This window comes from Hyla sarda, chromosome 3, assembly GCF_029499605.1.
Source record: "Hyla sarda isolate aHylSar1 chromosome 3, aHylSar1.hap1, whole genome shotgun sequence".
Lineage (NCBI taxonomy): Eukaryota > Metazoa > Chordata > Amphibia > Anura > Hylidae > Hyla > Hyla sarda.
This window is the reverse complement of record NC_079191.1, coordinates 111,337,334-111,343,484: the sequence shown is the minus strand read 5'-3', so window position 1 is coordinate 111,343,484 and position 6,151 is coordinate 111,337,334.

Genomic DNA, 6,151 nt, shown 5'->3' with positions numbered 1-6,151 from the left:
AAGAAGTGAGTTAAACCCGAAGCAGAAACATCGACGGCATTTGGATTTTTTCATTTTAATCATGTTGGAATAAATTTTGGACTTTTAACTGAATATTTTTGGGGAGCTGCATTTTGCACCATTTCTTTCTGTGTAATAAATGAAAAACATTCCCCATGTCTCTCAGTGTCCAAACACACAGAAACCTAATATGGTTCAAGTGGCCAAATATTTACTTGTCCATCATGGATATTTCCAACGTAGCAAAGATTTTACTGTGAATTAAAGTTGATAAGTTTACACATTATTTCACAGTAGCTAACGTCTCTTCCTAGTTGAATTTTATTGGCAACCAATGCAGCTGGTAACCAATTAAATAAATGTATACAAAAAATTTTAAAATTAGACTTTTTGCAAACAGATTAAGTGAGTGTATTATACACATTCAGGTCCCTCAAATCTCAGGACATATGCCTTAGTAATGTTTTAACAATTCAACACATATGGCAGCAACTAAAAGACATTAGAGGGAATCTATCAAAACCTGCATAGAGGAAAAGTAGGCCATTTCCCCAAATAAACCGATTAGATCAGTTCTTTTATTTTTTTAAAGGCCTCTAAAAATAAGAGAAGCAATCTGATTAGTTGCTATGGGTAACTGGTTAACTTTTCCTCTGCTCAAGTTTTGCTACATCTCCCCCCTTACCAGTTGTTACCAGTTGACTAGATTTTTATGTATTATACAAGTGTTATGGTTTGGCATTATGTTTTGACCCGCTGCAAATTACATGTGCTTTTTATAATTATTCATTAATGCTGAAAAAATGGCATAATATGTCTTATCCATTCCTGAACTGACACTGAATGCCAACAGACCCACTCTCACGGGCCATTCCCCTACTGCACTCCCTGTGTATTAATAGAAAGTGGTTAGCTATTAATAGAAAGTGGTTAGTTATAGAACAAGAGAATCATCTTAGGGAAGTGGCCAGCAGGAAACCATTGATATTGTTTAGGAGTTGTAAAAACCTCTATGACAAACTAGTAAGAGGACGGTTTAAGGAAAAATTGTAAAATGTGAACTGGCTGCAAAAAGATCTCCATCAGGGGAATTTTTGTTTCAGAAGATGTAACCAATGTAAGTTTCTGCACAATTTCAGAGGTATACAACTGGGGGCACAAGATCTAGTGCATAACAAAGATGAGTTCATATACCACTCACCTCTTCTGTGCTTGTGTGACACTGCTCTCTCCTGCCATCCAGAAACAGAATCCAAATAGAAATTCACAGCACTGGCAGTTTAAAAATCCACTTTATTTTCTTCTTTTAACCTTTTAAGGACCCATGCCGTACCAGCACGCCATGACGCCCTGGTACTTAAGGACCCGTGACGTACCGGTACGCGTGTGGGAATTTCGGTCCTCACCGCGCGCCGAGCGGGGACGGGACCGGGGTGACTGCTGACATCAATCAGCAGGCACCCTGCGCAAATGCCCAGGGAGTTCATCAGACTCCCCATGTCAGCGATCACCACAAATCACCGGTGAATTCACACCGGCGATTTGCGGCAATTCCGGTGATGCGGGTCATGTGTGACCCGCTTATCCGGAGATACATGGTGATCGGGGGTGTAGGATACACCCCCAATCACCTCCTGTATCTATGGGGAGGTGGCAATTTCATCACCCCCCCCCCCCAGGATCGCTGCTATTGGCCGGACCAATAGCAGCAGGCGGGGGAGGGGTTAATGACCTCTTCTTGCCGCTCTGCCAGCTTACTGAGTTCAGTCAGCAGGCAGAGCTGCAAGAAGGAGCCTGGGACCCCTCCTCTGCCAAGATCAGAGCCCCTCAGGGCAGAAGACATCTGTGTAGTGTAGGGAAAGAATACACTAAAGGGACAGGTAGGACTGTAAAAAATAAAAAAAAAACTGTAAAAAAAATAAATAAATCCCCCCCCACCCCCTAATAGGTCCTCAAGGGTCCGCCGCAGTTTTTTCAGAATGATGGGTTCACGGCGCTGCATTTGGCCCTCCAATTTTATTTGGGCCGCAGCGTTCCCCCGCCCTCCATATAACGGTGTGTTAAATGGTACAGGTTGCCATGTACTACTCTTTTGTACTGACCCAGTACGCTGACAACACAGGGACATACCTTCAGTTCCAAGAAGAAGTCCTAAAGGTCCTGATCTTTGGCGACCGGGAAAGAGCAGGCCGGAGTTCCCAAGGAACTGAAGTTATAGGTGCCAGGATCGTCCCAGACCAACACTTTCCAGGTGAAGCCCCCACACTGGATCCAAGAAAAGATGCAGAGTGTGTCACAAAAGGGGGATACGGAAGGATACCACCACTCAATGTGACACTTGCATTAAAAACTGCTTCAGGGAGTATCACACTTCCATGGAGTACAACATTTTCCCTTTTCATAAAAATTTTCCATAATTTGACCCCAATGTACCAAGTCCAGAGAAAAAAAAACTCAAGCCCAAAAAACTCTTTTATAAAAAAAAAAAAAAAAAAAAAAACTGATAAGACCTCTGGGGGTATTTTTTCCAAAAATGGGTCATGGTTCACTGAGTCACTATCATCGGGGACTTTTTTATGTTGCCTCAAATGCACAGCGCTCTCTCTCCACCTGAGCGGGGTGCGTATTTGAGGCAACAGGTTAGGGACGGCCACACACATCACATTCCCAGAATGATAATTCAGAGCATAAGGTTTGGGTGTGGGCATATTTTTTGTTTTGGCTATGCTCTGGGTCATCCTGGGAACATAACCTCTTTTATGATTTTATGTCCCACTGTATCCCACTTTAGTAACTTAGTGTACCCCATGTAAGGCTCCTTGAGGGGGGTCTCACTGTTCTGGCTCAATAGGCAGCTATGTAGAAGCTCAAGGCCCCTGACTGCGCTCCTGCTCTTCCATGAGCGGTGTGCACCCGCAGAGCTGTTTACGCCCAGGTATGAGGTATGTCCTTACTCCAAAGAAATGTACTTACAAATTTATGGTGACATTTTCTCCTAATACCACTTGTGAAAATGAAAAATTTGTGTCAACCCCAGCATTTTAGTGTAAAAAAATAAAATGTTTCCTTTTCACATCCCACTTAATGAACATTTATCAAACACCCGTGGGGTGTTAAGGCTCACTGTACCCCTTGTTACATTCATTGAGGGGTGTAGTTTCCAAAATAGTATGCCATGTGGTTTATTTTTTATTTTTTTGCTGTTCTGGCACCATAGAGGCTTCCTAACTGCAATATGTCCCCCAAAAACCATTTCAGCAAAAGCCAAATGTGACTCCTTCTCCTCTGAGCATTGTAAGTGCGGCAGCAGAGCACTTGACATCCACACATGGGGTATTTTCATACTCAGAAGAGATGGGGTTACAAATTTTGGGGTGCATTTTCTCTTTCTTTTACCCCTTGTAACAATGTAACATTTGGGGGAAAAACCAGCATTTTAGTGAAAAAAAAAATTAATTTACACATCCAACTTTAACGAAAAATCGTCAAACACCTGTGGGGTGTTAAGGCTCACTGTACCCTTTGTTACGTTCCTTGAGAGGTGTTTGTTTTTTTGCTGTTCTGGCACCATAGGGGCTTCCTAACTGCGACATGCCCCCCAAAAACCATTTCAGCTAAATTTGCTTTCCAAAAGCCAAATGTGACTCCTCTTCTGAATATTGTAGTGTGTCCGCAGTGCACTTGATGTCCACACATGGGGTATTTCCATACTCAGAAGAAATTAGGGTTACAAATTTTTGGGGGTATTTTCGTCTATTACCCCTTGTAAAAATGTAAAATATAGGGAAAACCAGCATTTTAGTGAAAAAAATAAATCATTTACACATCCAACTTTAACGAAAAGTCGTCAAACACCTGTGGGGTGTTAATACTCACTGGGCCCCTTGTTACGTTCCTTGAGGGGTGTAGTTTCCAAAATAGTATGCCATGTGTTTTTTTTTGCTGTTCTGGCACCATAGGGGCTTCTTAAACGGGACATGCCCCCCAAAAACCATTTCAGAAAAACTCACTCTCCAAAATCCCACTGTCGCTCCTTCTCTTCTGAGCCCTCTAGTGCACCCACAGAGCACTTGACATACACATATGAGGTATTTCCTTACTCGAGAGAAATTGGGTTACACATTTTAGGAAGATTTCTCTCCTTTTACCCCTTGTAAAAATTCAAAAACTATGTCTACAAGAACATGCCAGTGTAAAAGATGAAGATTTTGAATTTTCTCTTTCAATTTGCTGCTATTCCTGTGAAACACCTAAAGCGATAACAAACCTCTTGAATGTCATTTTGTATACCTTGAGGGATGCAGTTTTACTAATAGAGTCATTTATGGGGTATTTCTAATATGAAGGCCCTTCAAATCCACTTCAAAACTAAACTAGTCCCTGCAAATTTTCAATTTTGAAAATTTTGTGAAAAATTGGAAAATTGCTGCTAAGCCCTCTGATGTCTTCCAAAAGTAAAAACATCTCAACTTTATGATGCAAACATGAAATAGACATATTATATATGTGAATCAATGTATAATTTATTTGGAATATTAATTTTCCTTATAAGCAGAGAGCTTCAAATTAAAGAAAAATGCTAAATGTAAAATTTTTTTATCAAATTTAAAAATTTTTACCAAGAAATGATACAAGTATCGACAAAATTTTACCACTAACATAAAGTAGAATATGTCATGAAAAAACATTCTCGGAATCAGAATGAAAGGTAAAAGCATCCCAGAGTTATTAATGCTTAAAGTGACAGTGGTCAGATGTGCAAAAAATGGCCAGGTCCTACAGTGAAAATTGGCTGGGTCCTTAAGGGGTTAAAATCCATGTACAAAAGTGTGGTGCAAGACGGACATAACACAGGTGACATCTTCCGTCTCTGACGTGTTTCTGCCCTACTTGCCTTAGTCATAGATACAAGGGGATGTAACTTCCCAGATTTACATAGACTCAAGCATGTAAAGGTCTGTCATTTTTTATCATAGGCACTCTTCAACAGTATGTATGATTTTTTTTTTTTATGAATTTGCATTTTATTGCCTGACATAAGTATTTGATACATCTGAAAAGCATAACTTAATATTTGTTACAGAAGCACAAATTAATATTAAAAAATGATAAGGGGAGGTGCCTAAAACATAACTTTTATTTCTACCGGATAAAAATAAACCACAGAATAATCCAGTGCTCAAATGACCACAACCAAATAATAATAAATTGAGCTACCACAACCGTCTAGATGAACGGAGAGAGGACCATGTAACTGTATGCATGGTTAATATTGGAGTATAATCCATTTATCTACTCCACAAGATTAAATTCCCAATGCGTTTCTGCCAATATTGACTGGCATCTTCAGGGGAAATAGAAAATGACTTAAAATGCTATACAACAGACAAGTCACATGCTACACATATATGCTCATGAGTACTATTATATGTTATGCTCCTGGGGTATGGAAACCTATGTTAGTCACCCTAACAAGACAGCAGCAGTGATCTCCGGTACCTGCAAAAAAATATACACATGGGGCTGTAAACATTGCGGTCTCAAGGTCTCCATATGGTGCAGGACATGTACAAATATAACTCATGGCCATAGAAGATCCTATTGGTACCTAGAAGAGAAAAGCCCTATCACTGAACATGTTCCAAGGTACCTGTAAAAGAGAGCCACTCCACACAATGGCGCTCAGCGGCTACTCACGGTTTAGCTGCAGGTCCTTATGCCTCCATGGTTGGAGCGTTACCCGCGGTGGTGGGGAGCTGTGTGATACAAACAGCAACTGCACGCTCGAACTCATGGTACCGGTGTTCAGCGTCATATCCTGTTGCCGGAGTGCCACGTCAGCTAGCCGCACCCACGCTGTGACATTGCAGCGGTGCGGGATGCTGTTCACTGAACATGGTACTGAAGTCCTGGCCGGAGAATCAATACATTATAGAGTAATTTAGGCTGTAGATTATTAATCTTATAAATGGTCTTGCTGAACGGTAAGTATATTATGAAAGAGTAGGTTATTACTGATTTTATAAAACCCACACCAGTGTATTATAATGGGTGATATCAGGGATACTAGTTAGGTTAAACTTCTTGTAGTTTTTTCAGAGAAGAATGTGTAAACTGAAAGGATAAATTTACATAAACCTTTACGTACGTT